This window comes from Globicephala melas, chromosome 9 (assembly GCF_963455315.2).
Source record: "Globicephala melas chromosome 9, mGloMel1.2, whole genome shotgun sequence".
NCBI classification, from domain to species: Eukaryota; Metazoa; Chordata; class Mammalia; order Artiodactyla; family Delphinidae; genus Globicephala; species Globicephala melas.
Genome location: NC_083322.1, coordinates 27,377,294 through 27,397,386, shown reverse-complemented (window position 1 = coordinate 27,397,386; position 20,093 = coordinate 27,377,294).

Below are 20,093 nucleotides of genomic sequence, written 5' to 3'. Positions count from 1 at the left end.
GTCCACTGTATTCTTTTATGTTTTTAATGCTGTATTATTTGGAATTTGTGGTGAAGACTGCTAGTTGCTCTCAATATCCATTTCCCTCTTCCTCTGTAGTAACAGAATCTTGATTTTTAGCTGGTTACCTTGTAGTCCAGGGGTCCCCAACCCCTGGGCTGCGGACCAGTACCAGTCCTCAGCCTGTTAGGAACCAGGCCGCATGGCAGGAGGTGAATGGCAGGCAAGCAAGCGAAGCTTCATCTGCCACTCCCCATTGCTCCTCATTGCTCGCATTACCGCCTGAATCATGCACCGCCTCACCCCCATCCATGGAAAAATTGTCTTCTACCAAACTGGTCCCTGGTGCCAGAAAGGTTGGGGACCACTGTTTCTATTTAAAAGACTACATTTCCCAGACTCCTTTGCAACTACATGTAACCAGGTAACTAAGTTCTGGCCAAAGGGTTGTAAGCCCACATGATGTGTGGAGTATCAAGGAGTCCTCCCCTTTCTCCATCTTGCTGCTTGGAATGTGGATATGAGAGCTGGAGCTCCAGCAACCACAATGGATCATTGATCAGCCCACTAAGGCTTCTGAGGCAGCAAGGTAAAAGAAGCCTAAGTCTCTCATGGCCGTGGAGCTGCTTTCATTTCCAGGGACTGCCTACTTTTAGAATCTTTTTGTGAGCAACATAAACTTCTGTTTTCCTTAAGATGATATTATTTTTCTTCTTATTTTTGTTATGATTGCTATGTACAACTGTGCCTAATTCTGATACAGACTGCTTTTCAATTACCTTCCTTTCATAATCTACTTCAATTTTCTCTATTTTACTTATATTTCTGATCTGAGATTTTCTAAAACATACAAAAGATGGCAGGCACTCCAAATGAGTTGAATTATCAATACATTTTTATTTTTAAATATTTTCTATTAATTAGTGTTGTAATATTCTACTAATTTGGTAACATGATCTCATTTTTTGTTTTACATTAATCCATTCATTACCCTGGTAAGAAACAAACAAACAAACAAATAGTTTTGCTAAGTGAGAAAGTAGAACAATGGGTGGTTAATCATCAGTTGGAGAGAATAGGGAAGGAATAACATCATTAAAAGAGATTTTAAAAAATATTGCTTTCCTCAGAGAGTAACTTGAAAAGGGGCCAGTTATTTTAGCGTGGATTTTGTCATGAGAGGTAAGAAATATTGAAAAACGGTTGTTTGTGTTCAGGTGCTTCAATCACAATGTGGGAAGACTGCCTCCTTTAAAAGCAATTGTAGTGTATAAGTAAGAGGCCGACACAGAGAGAACATAGTAATCAAGATTTAATAAGCACGGGTCACAAAGGCAACGTAAGTCATTGAGGCTGAATTCGGAAGATGAACAACACAGACCCGTAACCATGGAAACACAATGGGCCAAGGATAATTCTAAACCTCTGATCAGTTTTTGTTTAGAATTAAATGCCACTTGGAAAAGAAGGAAAATGAAGTGCTGAGGATACCCAGCCGTACACTTCATAAACTTTTTAAAGCCAAATAAGCAGAGAGAGATTGAATATTTGCTGTGACTAAAGGCAGGTTCATATGCCAATACTTGTCTAATCAGACACAGGAATGGGTCTTCACAGAGGAAGTGCCAGGACTAGCACAGCTTTCATTCCTCTGTTGGTATAAAAGGTAGAAAATCAAAGTTACTAAAGGCACATGACTAGATATATGAAGTGATTGATAGAAATAAAACAATGTGAACATTTATAGACCATTTAGTCTCTAACACTCTTACACTGAAAGAAGGGGCATAATGTTACTGAATTTCGGGTTAATCCATTTCACTCAATTAGTGGCCATTTATTGGCATCTTTTATGTACACAGGACTGCAGTTAGCAACTGCAACCTGCCTGAGACTCAGTTCTGATGGGGAAATAGTGCAGTCAGGAGGCATGTGAAGATGGCCTTTGGAAAGTAACATGCTTCTCACTGAAATCTTGGAATGCAAGCTCAACACTCCATAAGGAAAATCTCCCAGACCCTCATCACAGTCTATTTATTCTTATTTTATACAGTATTGGGTTAAATTTGAATCTCTGGTTACCAAGCACCTAGCAGATTAGAAGCAAAACCTAAGAAGAAGGAACAAAGGCCCTACAATGGTCACATTGTCACTGGCGGGGATGCCAAGTATGACTCCTGAGTACATGAGTGACGAATAACAACAAGAGATTGAAAAACATTTTTAAAAGGGATGATTAGACCTTGAGGATAATAATTTGCAGTGCCTAGCTTTGAATTTGATGACCCTGCTTAACTCATCAGGCATCAAAGTATGTTATATTACATATTATATAATAGAGAATAATAATTGTTGATAACTAACATTTATTGAATTCTTACGAAGTGCTAGGCACTGGGTAGGCATTTTGAATACATTTCTTATCTCATTTAATCCTTGTAACAACCATGTGCTATAGATCTTACTATCACCCTTATTTTACAGATGAGGAAGGTCTCAGGCATTTTACTGCAATGTGTCGGTAAACTTTGAGGGGCTGAAATGTGATTCAAACTCTGGTCTCTAGGATTGTAAGGCCCATGTTTTTAAAATATCTTTATGTCACCTTTCACTATCCTATGCTGCGTCTCAAAAGAGAAATACTATTTTGAACCCATTTTCTTTTTACCTAGAAGAGAAGTGAGCTAATCAAGCTATAGTGGCAATAGCTGTATTCATTGAAAGTTTAGCATATGCCAAGCACTGAATTATAGTCATTATTTCATTTACCAGCACAGCTCTAGCAGGGGAACACTCTTAGTATGCCTGTTCAACTGCCAAACAAGCTAAATTTTAGAGATGTCACTTGTTCACAGTCACACAACTTTTAATTAGCGGAGTGGAGTTAGCGGGATCTAGATTAGTAGGATATAGAACCAGATATTCCTGTTTCCAGGGTGCGGGGAGGTCTCTGGCAGGTTGGAGAAAAGTGGGTTCTCTCCTTCACCTGAAGTCAGACTTCCACCTTAGTTTCTCCTAGACTTTTCCAACTCCCTCTCTATTTTTTCACATAGGCACTTATTTCTTACATTACATTCCTTGTACGTTTAGTCCCACCTTGATATCTACTTCTCAGAGAACCTAGACTAACATAGTTACTTGGTGTTTGCTCAAAAATTTGAGACAGGCAGAGGGTGGAATGATATCCTGAGTTGCCTTAGTAGGTACTGAAAAGTATAAGTTGACAAATCCCTTTAATGGAATTCCATTCCCTGGTATTCAAAAGCTTCCATCTCATTGTTTATTTTAAAAAATCAGTTATGGCTGAGTAATATTCCATTGTATATATGTGCCACATCTATACAATGGAATATTACTCAGCCATAGTTGATCTAGAGTCTGTCATATAGAGTGAAGTAAGTCAGAAAGAGAAAAACAAATACCATATGCTAACACATATATATGGAATCTAAAAACAAAAACAAAAACATGGTTCTGAAGAACCTAGGGACAGGACAGAAATAAAGACGCAGACATAGATAATGGACTTGAGGACACGGGGAGGGGGAAGGGTAAGCTGGGACGAAGTGACAGAGTGGCATGGACATGTATACACTACCAAATGTAAAATAGATAGCTAGTGGGAAGCAGCCACATAGCACAGGGAGATCAGCTCCGTGCCTTGTGACCACCTAGAGGGGTGGGAGAGGGAGGGAGGGAGGGAGACACAAGAGGGAGGGGATATGAGGATATATGTGTACATATAGCTGATTCACTTTGTTATACAGCAGAAACTAACAAACCATTGTAAAGCAATTATACTCCAATAAAGATGTTAAAAAAATCAATTAAATTGGACCTATCTAAAGTGAGGTGTCATTCCCATTTTGGAAAAGTCCTAAAAGAAGTTGGTGCAGGGCATTGCAAGGTACTGATTGATTCCAAAGCAGCATCAGCTCTGCAGAGGAGTTGATTCAGGTGTATCTGTCTGGGCGCTACACTCAGTATCTGTGAAATAGAGGCTGGACACTGTAGGAGGGATGGTCCCCATGTCCTTTCTGTTTCACAAGGAAAGCCTGAAAAGTACTGTTTTTTTCTTCCCCCAGTCAGTTATTTAGTGTGACTCTATCCTAGGTTCTGGCCAGTTTTCCCACCTGTCCTAGAGTTGGGAGATGCTTAGACGCAATTTTTCTGTTTTCATGTACTATCATAGCAGGCAATTATGATTCTGCTAGCTAAAACCCATTTTAATGTCACTATGATTTGGATTAAAGTTAAAGGAAATGAAACTTTCACCTAAATGTGCATCACTTCAAAAACTTGAAGTATTCCTTATTAAAAAAAAAGGTTTAGTTTTTGTGGGACTATATAGGCTTTAAATTCCCTTGGAGAGCTAATGGTCTTTGAGTCTCTGTTTCTCCAGCTATGTAAGGAAAATCTATTTCTTCTATTGATGTAAGACCTATGATTTTATTCCCTTGGGTAGTAACCACAGATGGCCTCAGACTCTTGTCAAGCATTTTGCATGTTCATGAATGTAGAAGTGAAAAAAACAAATGTATTTATAGTCTTAAAGAGTTAGGTTATATATTTCTTGGTTTGGGCAACTCAAAAATCAGAAAATACAAATAATATGTGATAATTTAATAATAACCACAATTAATGAAAGCAGCCATGTTAGTTTCTGTTGTTGTTCTAACAAACCACTAATTTAGTGGTTTAAAACAACACAAATTTATTTTCTTACAGTTCTTGAGGTCAGAAGGCTAAAATGAGCCTGCAGGGTGGTGTTCCTTCTGACAGTTCCCAGGGAGAATTCATTTCCTTGCCTTTTGAGATTTTCGGAGGCTGCCTGCCTTTTTTGTCGTGTAGACTGTTCGTCTTCAAGGCCAAGAGTGTGGAGTCCTCAAGTCTCTCTCCCCTCTGCTTCAGTCACCACGTCTTCTTCTCTGCCTCTGTTGTTACATTGCCTTCTCTGACTCCTCCTGCCTCCATTTATAGGACCCTTGTGATTTACATTGGGCCCACTAGGATAATCCAGGGTAATCTCCCCACCTCAAGATGCTTAACTTAATCACATCTGCAAGATCCCTTTTGCCATGTAAAGTAACATACTCACAAGTTTTGGAGATCAGGACAAGGACATCTTTGGGGACCCATTCTCCTGCCTACCACAGTAGTCTTACCAGTAGTAACAGATACAAGCTAGAACAATGAGAGTTAAAAAAAATACACTCATTCCAATAAAACTACCATATGGCCCAGCAATCCCACTACTGGGCATATACCCTGAGACAACCATAATTCAAAAAGAGTCATGTACCACAATGTTCATTGCAGCTCTATTTACAATAGCAAGGACATGGAAGCAACCTAAGTGTCCATCAACAGATGAATGGATAAAGAAGATGTGGCACATGTATACAATGGAATATTGCTCAGCCATAAAAAGAAACGGAACTGAGTTATTTGTAGTGTGGTGGATGGACCTAGAGACTGTCATACAGAGTGAAGTAAGTCAGAAAGAGAAAAACAAATACCGTATGCTAACACATATATATGGAAGCTAAAAAACAACAACAACAAAATGGTCATGAAGAACCTAGGGGCAGGACGGGAATAAAGATGCAGACCTACTGGAGAATGGACTTGAAGACATGGGGAGGGGGAAGGGTAAGTTGGAACGAAGTGAGAGAGTGGCATGGACATATATACACTACCAAACGTAAAATAGATAGCTAGTGGGAAGCAGCTGCATAGCACAGGGAGATCAGCTCGGTGCTTTGTGACCGCCTAGAGAGGTGGGATAGGGAGGGTGGGAGGGAGATGCAAGAGGGAGGGAATATGGGGATATATGTATACGTATAACTGATTCACTTTGTTATAAAGCAGAACAAACACACCATTGTACAGTTATTATACTCCAATAAAGATGTTAAAATAAATACACACATTCCATACTTGTCTGGGAGTGTAAATCCTTAAATTCTGTAAGGCATTTTAGTAATATTCGCCAAAGAGCTTCAGAATAGCTATATCCGTTTGGCCCCCCCCAAAAGGATTGTATCATATGTGTGTACAATATATATCATGTATCACGTGTGTATCACGTGTGTATACATGACATTGTATACACACATATTTATCAGAAAGGAATTTAATTACAAAATGAAAAACATGCATCCTAGGGGAATTAAACATATTTTGATATATCCATAATAATATACCAACAGTATCTTTAGTAAAATCATTTTTGAAGGATTCTCAAAAATATTGAAAAGCCTTTAACTTATTTTCATAAGTGAAAAAAAGTTACACTCTATTATATACCATATGGCCCTAAAATTTCAAATTTACATATTATAATATTTACTTATAGGCATATATAAAGGAAGAATGGATATATAGCAAAAATTTTACTGTTCACGTTTGAGTAATGGAGTCTGAGTAAAACTTTGTGGATGTGCATCTCTACATTTCCCAATTTTCTTAGTTGAATCTGTATTATTGCCATGATACAAAGGAAAGTAAATATGTTCTTAGAAATTTCAGTGGTCTTGGCCCATTGGGGATAAAGAATTTTTAGAAGTAAATTTTAATTATATAAGCATACCAATAGCTTCTAAGATGATAAAGCGGGGATGATAGATGAACTATAGCATTTTAATTGTGACCATCACAAATACTTGTCTCTGTCATTTCGCAGAAACACCTCAGACTTCTTATTTTTCTGATTGCTTTTTTGGTATTATTATTATTAATTCCTTAAGCTTTCTATTTATTTAAAATTTAGAGAATTTATTTTTCCTGTGTCCCTACTTAATTAAACTCCCTTTAAAATGTATTAATATTGTTATTGGTTATCTTGCTGTCAGGTTTGAGTTTACAGAATTACCGTATTTCTAAAAACACATTGTTTAAAAATAAAACCATATAATTATACACACATAAAAGAAAATTTCTGTGGCAAAACCTTATGCAACCTTACTACATAAGATGAATGCTCAGTTAGCCAAAAAGCTTGAAGAGTAATTAAAACAACCGATTCCTCAGTTATACCAGTTAATAAATGTTTGTGTATTTAATACTTCTTTGTACCAAGATCTTAGAAATACAGTACAAATATATAATACTCTTCGTTACAATACCTTTGATAGCCTAATTTTAGTAACTAGAAGACACTGAAGACATTTCCTTTAGTCATTCCATAGGTCAGCAGCAGAAATTCTACAATAGTCTCACAAGTAATTTTCCCTGGAAGTAGAATGCATTCTTTTGGTGATTGTTTTAACATTCTAGTGACTTTTCAGTATTTCATATTTGCAGATCTAAGAAGGAAGAATCATTAATCTCTTGATTATAATAGAATAGTGTCTCCTAGAGGCCGTGTAGGAATCCTGTGCCATGACCTTTGTGTTTGTAGACAAATCACTTAGTTTTCTGGGCTGCAGTTTTCTCATCCCTCAGTGGAGGGCAAGAGAAGGTGGTGGAGGCATCACACGTCTAAGTTACTCCTCTAATGCCCTAGAGGGAAGACAGCTGGGATTTCAACAAGATGCTCTTTTGACAATTAGGAAATGTCCAAAAAGAGATGCCAAGGCTAGAGAGAAACCAGATAACTGTCTAATATGAGGATTTGGAGAAATTTATCTGAAGGAAGTGACAACAGAAAAGAAACATTTAACGATATACGCAGAGCCATCATAGTCTACCCAGTGGGCTAGGGTAAATGAGTCTGGAGAACATAACCAAATGCTGGCACATTGCCCTACATAGAGAGTCTGGAGAACATAACCAAATGCTGGCACATTGCCCTACATACAGAGGGTAAATGCCATAGATGCTTTGAAGCTGAAGGGAAGAAAATATTGACTCCGTGGAAGATAGGACAGCTCAAACTAACACTGGACCAGGCTGCCATAAACAAGATGGAATGCTCTCTGGCATTGGTATTTAAGAAGAATCCAGAGGATCTGATACGTTGTGGAAAAGATTTATGAATAGAATGAGAGACTGGCTGTTAGAGTTTTCTAATTTTTAGAGTTTATTTTTCAGTGATCAGAAAGAACAATAGCATTTTATGAATGAAGAGATATAGACTCAGTTAAATATTATTTTATTTCATTTTTATTTTAAATGCATAGAAAGACAGTTTGGGGAGTGGAATCAGATGACTATTTTAGTCAAAGTTTGTTCTTCTTAAGTTATGACCTTGATGAAGTTACTTGAAGTCTCTAAGTTTCCTCATCTGTGGGATCTACTAGCTATCTACTTCCTAGGTCAAGTTAGAAAATATATATATGTGAAACCTGCACGTGAAACCCCTTTGCATTGCTGAAACTGCTAGACAATCATCGGCTTCCTGTTGTTATTATTCTTATTATAACCTCTTTTATTGATCATGTAATAGGACCTTTTTCTACTCTCATAACCACTCTAAAAAGATTATTCAGCCCTATTTTATAATTTAAAAATGAGATTAGATGTAGGTTAAATTATTAGTCATATCTAAACCCAGAACAGGACACAGACTTTCTTCCCAGCATAAAAATGAAGATGCTCTTCTCAAGTAAAGGAGACATTTCTATGAGCTTTTTCATTTCAACTTACTTTGAAATTCGTGTTCAAGGTTACTGGTGTCTGATGTGTAATTTGATCCGCAAATGGGTGAAAGCTGAAAAAGGACAGAGAGAAGTAATGAGGCTGAAACTAAGGGATAATTCACAGGGGAAAAGGAGAGAGTATTTGTAAATTGTACAAGATACGCGGGCTCCTGAGTAATCCTGACTGAGTGGCTCCTGAGGAATCCTGACTGAGTTCAACCGCTTGATGAGCAATTATAGGGCTGGGGGGTCGCTTAATTTGTCATAGATTTTTTTTTTTTTTAATATTTATTTATTTATTTTTGGCTGTGTTGGGTCTTCGCTTCTGTGCGAGGGCTTTCTCCAGTTGCGGCGAGTGGGGACCACTCTTCATCGCGGTGCGCAGGCCTCTCACCGTCACGGCCTCTCCCGTTGTGGAGCACAGGCTCCAGATGCGCAGGCTCAGCAGTTGTGGCTCACGGGCTTAGTTGCTCCACGGCATGTGGGATCTTCCCAGACCAGGGCTCGAACCCGTGTCCCCTGCATTGGCAGGCAGATTCTTAACCACTGCGCCACCGGGGAAGCCCTGTCATAGATTTTATCATACTTTAAGCTGTCTCTTGAAAGGTCATATTTTCAATTTCCCCAATGGGTGAAGGAAAAATTGCCTTTCATTAACTTCAGACATTTTTCTCTTCACTTTTTGTGAAGGACTGAATGTTTGAGAATGAAAGTAAAGACGTGTTCTATATTTCCTGGCTGTCAGAAGTAGGAGATGAAAATAGAAGGCAGAAGGAACAGATAAACCCAAAAAAAGATGATACAAGTTCTGCCAAAAGTACACACACACACAAAAAAACAAAACCAAAACCCCAAAAAGGTTACCTGAGCTGCCAAGAATATTTACCACTTAAAAAATGCAATCGTCATTATTAAGGAACTACAGAAAGCCATAGGGTGTGAAGCACCCAACTGACCATTGAGATGTGGTCAGCTCAGAGAAGTCTGAACATGGTATCTCTGAGCTGAGAGAATACACACAAATATAAGGAATGACTCCATTTCCTAAACTGCTCTAATTCTTGGTTGATAAATTTGCCTTTCACAAGAAATGAAAACCACTCTCACAATGGAGGTAAATGGAAAACAAAATTCTTAAAGGTTTTGTGTGGGATTATTTTCATAACACTGTCATAGCACTTACATTTTTCGCTAATTCGCTAAGTATTAATTTAAAAGGTAAATAGGATGGTAATTGAAAAGAAACTTATGAGTCACCGAAGGAAAAATGTTGAAGGGAGTAGGGTGATTGGCGGATATGATGTTTTTAAAGCAGAAGTGTCAAAAGTTGGTCTGTTTATATAATAATCATGACCATAATAAGTGATTTTTATTTAATGGGCAATTGCTTAGACAAAGAATATGAAAAGGTTTTTTGGAAGGATATGCAACATTCAGCAAATTTTGTCATTGTACTAATAACATTTGGCAGTGGGAACACCAGAGTACAAACTACAAAAATTGATTTATAAGGCATGTTTACCAGCAAACTAACATTGCAAGTGGACACAAGCAAAGAAAGTATCACTGGGAAAAAGGCTGCCCCTAAATGAAGTCACCTTTATTTTTTTTCTTCTTTCTGGAATTAAAAGGCTCCCAAGCGACACTTCTTTATTCTATTTCTCTTCTCTTTCTCTGACCTTCTATAAATGTTGGCAAGCTTCTGAAAAATTCCAGAGAAAATATCTGAGCTCTAATCTGATCAAGACAGTGGAGATTGTTCTAGTTTTATTTCTCATCTTGTGACCTTCTTATGTTGTCATGTGTTCAAGTCCTAATTTTTTTGAAGATCTCTCCCATCTATACCAAGATGTTTAAATTAATTGTCAGCTGGAAAGGACCTCTAATCTCAGAGGTAGCAAAATAATTTGATAGAAAACAAACCCATTACAAGTTGATTCAGATGAAAATGAAGGCCCACAGGAGGGTAAAACTTAACATTTTATACCAAGTTGTCTTTCTGTACATGCTAAGCCTGCCTCCTGTGGGGATACTTTCTTTCTCCAGTCTCTTGCCCTTCTTTTCCTCTAGAGTCTCCCCTGACTTCTTTAGACTTCTGTCACCCTTACAGGGTCCACCTTTATTCTAGAGGCAAGTTTCAACATCTCTAGGGGTAAGGGTGACTGACAGTTCCCATGGCCAGATTGTGATGGGTTTTCATTATCCTCTCAAAGCAAGAGGCTTCTTTTTTCCAGTCTCTTCAGAATGGACCATCTACAATATACACATTCAGTTGTGTCTCATGGTAACATTTTATTAAACGAACAAAGTCTGCATTACCGAAGCCCCTCCCTGTCACAGTAAGAAGCATATAAGAATAAAGGCAAGAGGGAACAAACGGTCTGATCGTCAGTTCTCCTGATGGCTCCTTACCCCAACTCATACTTGATTAGCGTCCATTTGAAGGGACTTTGTGATGCCACCCTAGGGTTGGCCCTTGAATTATTAAGGCGAATTGTAGACTCTTTTTTTTTCCAAGTTGATATCAACTTGAAAATAAACTACTGTAATTTCCGGTACCTTCTGAAGGATGGAGAGAGACACTGAGACTACCTAATATTAAAGATGTCCTGTCAATCCAGTTAAAAACCAGTCAGTCTTTTTCCTTTTTCCCATGGCAGAAATCCTAATCTTACAAAATTTGGCTTCTCATTTTATTTTCACTGCTTACTAGCTCTGCTTTTTCTGTTGCTTCTTTAAAATAACTGAGAAAGCATTACTTCCCACCTATTTTACTGGGTGGTGTGAGGATCACATGCGATAATGTATGAGAAAGTGCTCTGAAAAGTGCAAAAAAAAACCCCCCAAAAAACCCTTATGTCATTGTAGAGTAGCATGTTTTCAAGATAAGCATTCAAATGATTTTTTCCTCTTTTTAATCTATGTAGGCTGAGTGCCAGGAACTACTAGTAATGCAGGCAGTATTTAATCTCCCCTTTTTCCTTTCTGACTGAACTTAGATTTATTTGAGATAGTAACGTGCACAGCTAAAAAATCACATTCCCAGGCTCCCTTGCATATAAAGTCAGCCACGTGTCACAGGTTTTTTTTGTCCTTTTTTTTTTAACATGCCACAGCTTTCATCACCCAGGTATGGGTAGAAGTTATTGGGTAGGATCTGTGGGAAATCTTAAAAGAGTGACTAGACTCAGCTGACTTGTGCCTTTCATCCTCTCCTCTTGCTCTTCTTCCTTCATGGATGGTGAATGTTTTGGTTAGAAATACAGTGGTCATTGTATGACATTAACTTATGGTTTTAAGGCTGGAAACCATCAGAAAGCATAGTACAGTGGAAAAGCCCATGGTGCCTGGGTCATTGCTTATACCCTGGAGCTGAGGCATCCAGTCCTGGAATATCCAACTCCAGATCAGTCATGCTACCTACGAAAAAAATCTCTATCTTGTTGAATACGTGTTTTCACATATTTGGTTATTCACGATCAAACGCAGATTTTAACGGGAGCAGGATAATCATATCTGTAGTTTCTATTACTTGATTTTAAGTACACATATACCCAGTAGTAGTATTTGATACTTCTTTTGACCTTGCAAATATATCTTATATGTCCCACTGGCATTTGACATACGAGGACTCTAACGTTCAACTCATCCTTCTCACAAAAGCCCTTTCTTATCTTTTATTGTTCAACTCAGTGAAAGGCATCATTATTCTCTTAGTCAGTGAAGCCAGAATGTGGGTGCATCCTTTTGCCTTCTTGGAGATATTAATGGTAACTTCTTGTTAGCAATTCTCAACTCTGTACTTGGTCTTTAAATCTTCTTTATCCTTTATGCAGCTGCTAGTGAGCCTTCTAAACTGTATGTAATTTACTAGTTTAAAAGTCTAGATACACAACAAGGTCCTACTGTATAGCACAGAGAACTATATTCAATATGATAAACCATAGTGGAAAAGAATATAAAAAAGAATGTATATATACGTATAACTGAATCACTTTACTGTACAGCAGAAATTAACACAACGTTGTATATCAACTATACTTCAATAAAAAATTTTTGAAAAAATAAGTCTTAAATAGCTCCTTACTATCTAGAGGAGTATGTCTCTATTTTTCCCTTTTCATCACACATAGAAAATGATGGTTGGGCTTCCCTGGTGGTGCAGTACTTGAGAATCCGCCTGCCGATGTAGGGGACATGGGTTCGTGCCCTAATCTGGGAAGATCCCACATGCCGCGGAGCGGCTAGGCCTGTGAGCCATGGCCGCTGGGCCTGTGCATCCAGAGCCTGTGCTCCGCAACAGGAGAGGCCACAACAGTGAGAGGCCCGCATACCGCAAAAAAAAAAAAAAAAAAAAAAAAAATGATGGTATCTTGGGGTAAATGGATGAGAGTACTTGTCCAGAGTGATTTTATTACACCCTCAGACACTCCAGAACTGAGTTGTTCATGGAATGGGTACCTGTAACAGAATCAGTCTATGAATTGGATGTTGTTTGGGAAACTCTGACTTAGAAGAAACAAAGTCAAGATATCTGAACGTGTCATACAAAGCTCTCCCAATCTTTACTTCCCTTCCAAGCGTATCTCAAGCTGCATTCCTTTTCTGCTCTTACCCTTCCTAATACATGGTTATATATACACACACACACACGATGTATTACACATATATCACAAATATCATAGATATTTGATGAATTATATATGTGTATAATACATATGTATGTGTATACTTACATACTAATATATGTGTTTGTGTGTTTCTGTATCTATCTATATCTATCTCTGTCTCTGTATCTCTTTCTGTCTGGCTATTCTGAATTTTCTTCATGGAATATGCCAGATGTTTTCATCCTCCTGGCCTCTACTTCTTGCATTATCCCCATCTCTAATGGGCATGTTGAATATCAACTCATCCTTTCAAACTCAGTTCAAGTGTTCTCCTTTGTGAAGTCTTTCCTTCTCTCTCCTATGTAATTGATCTTTTCCTCTGTATATCCATTGATCCCTGTTAACACTTCTGTAACTCTTCACCGCCTTTTCCTTAACATATCTCCCTGTACAAGGCTATAGACAAATAGAAGTCAGAGGCCATGAAATATTCATTGTTATACCCAGTATCTATTTACAACAGTGCCCAACTCATGACTAAGTAGATATTTGTCAAATATTGCTTCTTGACTTAAAAAATACTTAGAAAAAATGTTCAGAAAAATTATTAGACCATATTTATAGATCCTGCTGACAAAAAATTTCCCATTTTACCCTGCTTAAGATCTTAGTGCTAGTTAAAAATAAAAGCCAAAAAATTTGTCCTCAAAATTTGTCCCTTGACAATTATACTTTATGGACTGTGGCTAATTTTAAAGACAAATGCTACATTTAAAATGTCTTGAATAATTTTGGCTTTACCACTCTGGCTATAGATGTAACCTGAAAATGTAAGGCTTCAAACCACCCGGCTCTTGCATAAGAAAACAGATGTTCAGCTTGCCTGAAGATCTACATGTCCCTGGTATTTCTTGACCGTCATGAGCTTTTCTGTTGACACTCTGCAAAAATCATTTGGCAGTGCTTTAAAGTCTAAAGCCTATCCCAAGAAAGATAACTCTAGAATCAGAGTAAAAGCAAGAAGAGTTTGATGCTCCACAGAAACATCTGCACATTGAGTTAATTAATTTTTATAGAATAGATGGGAGCAAGTAACTCTCTTTTCCCCTCCCCCTCCATAGTTTTTAAAAAATAAATTTTCAACAAATTTACCACATCCTAAGTGCCACTTCTCATTAAGACAAGGATGTTTACATCCCTAAAGAACAAGAGGGTTCATTATGTCAAGGTAGAGATACTTTCTATGGATTTGCTATTCTTATAAGTGATTTGCCGTTAAAGACATTTATTGCGGGAGAGAAATTGACTGCATGTATCAAAATTTAAAATGCACCTCCATTTAATCCAGCAATTCCACTTCATGTATGACATGTGTGTACAAGGATATTCATGAAAGCATTGCTTATACCAGCAAGAGTTGTAAAATAACTAAACGTCCTTCGGTGGGGGCTGATTAAGTGCATTATGGTATATTCACTTTTACATGAACTGATATGGAAATATACAATCATAATAACTCTAAGTTATGATATTTAGTGAATAAACCAGGTACAAATGAATGTGTATAGTATGCTGCTATTTATATCTAAAATCAGAGTAGGTATGTATAGTTTTCAAAGGCATAACACAAGAAAGATATGCAAGAATGGTAAAAGTATTAGCTCAGAGAAGGGGGGCCTGGTAACTATGGAAGAGAAAAGAAATTGAGATTTATCCTTCACTGTTTATATTTTACCTTTTGTTTTGTTTTTTTTGTTGTTTTTTGCAGTACGCGGGCCTCTCACTGTTGTGGCCTCTCCCGTTGCAGAGCACAGGCTCTGGACGTGCAGGCTCAGCGGCCATGGCTCACGGGCCTAGCCGCTCCGCGGCATGTGGGATCCTCCCAGACTGGGGCACGAACATATGTCCCCTGCATCGGCAGGCGGACTCTCAACCACTGAGCCACCAGGGAAGCCCAACATAGAGATTTTTATGGCAAAAGATTAAGACCACAGAATTTATCTCTGAACAGTTAGTAATCAAGGGTCTATGCTCTTATATAGGCATGTTGTGCCCGTTTTTAAAAAAAACTTGAAATTTCCATAGCTTTATCAATTCTACAGACTTGGAATACAGCATGTGGTCTTATATTTATTTATATATATATGGTTTTCTTCCCAAACTAGGTATTATATTCAAGTCAGTGACTTTATTTTTTAATGCATCAAAATACCTATCAGAGTTTCTTATATGGCAGGAGGTCAAAAATGTATTTATTGATTGTGCAGTAAAGAGATGAGTAATGGGGCTTAGCATCTTTAGTAATCCTTACCTCTAGCTGTGTGAAATCAAAATGTAATTTTATTTCAGTGCCTGCAAATGAAAACTTAGCATGTGCCACCTCCTTTAGCAACTGAGCGATCTTAGAGAGTTATTAGCTGTTAACTGGATTTATGGAGTGTACTCCTCAAATAGGCCTCTAGATATATTCATACAACTATGAAATAAAGATGGAATTGTTGCTGTTAAGGTTTATAATGAAGTCATCTAGAGGCAATTCATAAAAGCAGGTATTGGATATAACCACACATGGACACCCTACTGCTACTCATCTAGTTTAAGACGAGGAATGAGCATAACTCCCCGTACTTTAGTGTGCTTATCTTTCCTAACATCCTGCCATTACTCTTCATCTTGTACAGTTTTTTGTTTGTTTGTTTGTTTTGGTTTTTTACTGATGCACTGAAAATTTTGAAAGTTTCAACAAAGGCTTGTTGACGAAATGAATATGTACCAGCTACTCTACCTGTGACTTAGAAGTTCAGCAAGCCCTTTTGGGCAGACCCTAAAGGAACTGACCTGGGTGAGCTGTTTTGCATGCAGCCTTCTGTTTATGACATTAGAGAAAAAAGGGCTGGAAGGGCCCAGGCAGGAAGGAAAAGAAAAGGAGGAGAGGAGAAGGGATGTGCACGAGAGAAGAATGACCCATTTTCAGGAAGAACACGTGAAATGGCCGAGCCATGGCACTGTGAGAACATGACCCCACTGGCCCTTCCTAGAGAAGGCTTTGAGCGGAACAAAAGCGGTGGAGCAGGAGTGATGTCTTACAGAATTACAATTGTTTGAGAACATCTGTGATTCATGGAAATCCAAAAAGCAATTAATGGGAATCTGCGTGGCTAAGTTTTAGTTGATGGGACAACAAGAATGAAATGAGCTATTACCATTACTTTGTCTCTATCGAAATCATAGGTCTGGCTTTTATAAAAATAATGTAGATAAGTCATATAGTCAAACTTACATGAGTGAATTTGGTAAAGAAATGCCACCATGGGCATATATTCATAACATGTGAACTAGCTGTTTTTTCTGAACTAAAAAATATTAACCTGTTATTTTGGTATAGATCAGGATAAGCTTTCTGTTGTTTAATCGAATGTTAAAGCTCATGATGAATTAATATCATCTTTGTAACTAAACTTCATGGTGTTTTCCTACTAAGAATGTTTTTGTGTTCAAAGGAGCAGATGTAGTGATAAGAGATCTTGAGTTCTTCTAGGTTCTTCTATTAAAAAATACTAACCCTACCCAACTCCCTAGCACACTAGGAAAGGGTGGTATTCAAAGGTTTGGGCTTCAGTTAAGACAATGGAATTCTTAACTTAAAATCCAACAGTGACCATATTAGCATCACACATTTTTATAATTTTACAGTAATTGGTTGCTCAGTTCCTCAATAAAGACAAAAGCTTTAAAAAATACTATACACACATATATATATTTAACGTGTGTGTGTATTCCTTCATTTACAAATTGGGAGTATGTAACATTTATGATCTCTGCTGAGTTCCTGGGGAAAATTCTCTTTACAATGTGAAAGGGTTTGCTTTCAAAGCAATGCTGTATTTTTTGTATTTTTCTTATTTAACCTTCAGGCATTCAGTGTTTGCTTGAATCATCAAAAAATTTATTTCAGATGGCAACTGACATTTCCTCATATTAAAAAAACAAATCCTTGAGTTGACAGACATCCAACAGTAGGAGGGAAGGCTTGAACTGACAGTTGCTTCCTTGCACAGGCTTTTAATTACAGAGTCAGCATGCAAGCTTCAGAAGCCCCCAGGAGTTGGTAGCTAACACTGACTGGTGTTCAGTCCATTGCTAGAACAGTAACAGAAAGAAGTGTGGCAATTACTGTGTCTCAGTGGGAACATGAAGAGTCTATATCTGCTCTGGGATCAGGAGTCTTAATTTCATATAGAAAAAGAAAAAAAGACTATCATTTCATCTATTTAGCTTTATCAGAAAATGAGTTTCCCATAATTAAATTTTTTAAATAGTTGAGGCTTAGAATTTATTCAAATGTTTAAGCTGCTTAGATATTTAAGTCACACCTTCTTAATGTACATTAGATATTTTCCTGTCTTCTGAAGCACAGTATTCTAAACAAAATATAAACTTCTCTTATGCAACTCAAGGATAAATTTCAGTTGTTTCAGTTTTACTGTGAACACAATGAGACACTATTTTTCTAGCTCTGGGTCTTATTTATATAAGCTCTTTTTTCTCAGCGTGAGCTTCTAGCACAACAGTCTGGTCATTCTTTCCAAAAGATTTTTTTCTGTAATCTAGGGACACAGATGACCAAGTTTGTTAAATCAAAAAAATTTATTTCCTAATCATTGTAAACCAGTGGGCTTTTATCTGAGGCTCAGAAGAGGACTTCTTTTCCTGTGGATTCAAGGATTTTATAATTGCCATTTTTTCTAATCAATTCCCCAAATATTTACAGAGCATCTGTTACATGCCAGGCATTGGGTAGGTTGCCAGAAATGTGTTCTTTGGCTGAGCAAAATGCCACCAAACTCAAACACTTTAGAAAACAGGGAGTATGGGTTCTTATATTTCTGCCCAGGCCTTCCACACCTCCAGGCATGATTAAGATCTCCTGCTTCTTAAGATCTTCTATCTTCTTCTGCATCAGCAGAGGATGAGACGTGACCTCTCCAGACTTTCCATTTTAGAATCAGAAGCATAGTGTATTCTGTGGCTTGTCACCGTTTACAAGGCTTTAAACTCTACTGGGTAAAGTCCTAAGCTGACCGTATAAAGAGCTCTGGTCCAGATCTCCACATAAGGAAGCTTGTCTGTCAGTTTCACATCTAAAGTAAGATGGCTCATTCTGAGTTTCTCTGTTAAATTTGCTGTCTCCATGTGCTCGGTCAAAAACAAAGGCCCTGCATGAATTCAGGTAGATCAAATTTAAGAAAATATGTAGGAATATATAGGATATAGGAATAGCAAACATATGAAAGGAGAGAAGGGATTTTTGTCCCATTGGTTAGCCTTAAATCCTTTATGGAATAAAAAGATATAAACTAATGTACAAACAGACTCCTGGTCTTACAGTTTCTCCTGACTCTTTAATGTTCCCTTTTAGGGAAAATCAGTGGTCAATTCATCAATTCTTGGTTCTTTTTAGGAGGCCTACTCTTGTCCAATTAAATTAAAATCTTTAGGTTCCTCCACTATTAATACAAGAAAAAAAAAAAAAAAGAAAAAACCTTCCCAGGTGACTCTAATTAATATATGGCACTGAGTTTGATTGATTTAAAAGGCACAGTGAATAGACATTGCTTTTGCAAAGTCCCATACCAGACAGGCATCTGATATTTTAGTTAATCTAATTTCTGAGACAATGTCACTTAAGCAGAAAGTTGGAACAAATATGATCTAAAGTAATCTTTGGAAAATCTGTAATCCAAAGACAACATATTAGGAATGTACTTTTCCTGCAAACGGGCTAATCACAAGCATAAGATGTGAAAAGAGTATGTCATATTTTGACATTTCAACAATGGCTATTAATCACAGCCTTATATTTTACTATTAAAATTGCCATTTAAATACCATTTGTTAATGATAATTTTTTGAAAGCCTAACCATATGTAATCTAACAGTGAAAATAGTTCATAGCCTATCTTGAATTATACATCAAGTTGAAAAACCTTTTGCTAAAAATAATCTGGAATAGAGAAGATATTGTGCAAGACACTAAAAATGTATGCTTTGGAAAGGAAAGTAGGTGAGCTAGTTGCTACATATTTTGATTTTTTTTTTTTAACAAAGTTTTCATGTAATAAAAAGGATAATTTACCAAAAAAAAAAAATCTCAGGAAATAAGAAAGTTATATTAGTTCTTCTAACTAATATGGATACTTTAAATGAAAGCATTATAACTTTCTCCTCCAGGGTGCCTAGAATTCCTTAGAGAATAAAATTTTAAAACCATTGGAATTGAGAGAAAATCACTTTCAAAACCACTGGAATTGAGAGAAGGTCACTTTCTAGTTCTTTAGAGAAATCTATAATGTATCCTTAAATTAAAAAAATAAATCCTATTATGAAGCATCAGAATTATTTTCAGGATAGTTCATTTACTTTCTGATCATTTTTTGGAACTGTTCTGGGTAAAATTACAGTGGTTTCATACATTTAAAAAAATAATCTAGAGTCTGAGTGCATTCCAGATTTTTTCACATGAACAATAGTGTCTCAATATTTACAAGGAAGAGATGTGGTCGGGTTAACTTAGGAATGAGGTCTTATCTACAGACAAATTGGGAAGAGTGGCACCTCAGGATATCATCACAGGCAGCTGAGCAGTTATTCTGATGCCACTGTGTCCAACTGACCATCATCTCTTGTATGGAAATAAGGCACAGAGCACTGGCTAAATAACCTCCAGGGAGCATGGAGCTGGGAGTCTCAGAACCTGCCTTCGTAACCATTGAGCTACACTGCCTCTCCACCAAGTCTCAGGGAGCCAGAATCAGATAACAGGAAAGCCTACAGGGAGCCTAGAAAGCCCAAGTCTAGAACTGAACTTTGAAATCCACTCAGGAGCCAGGACCAACGGTAA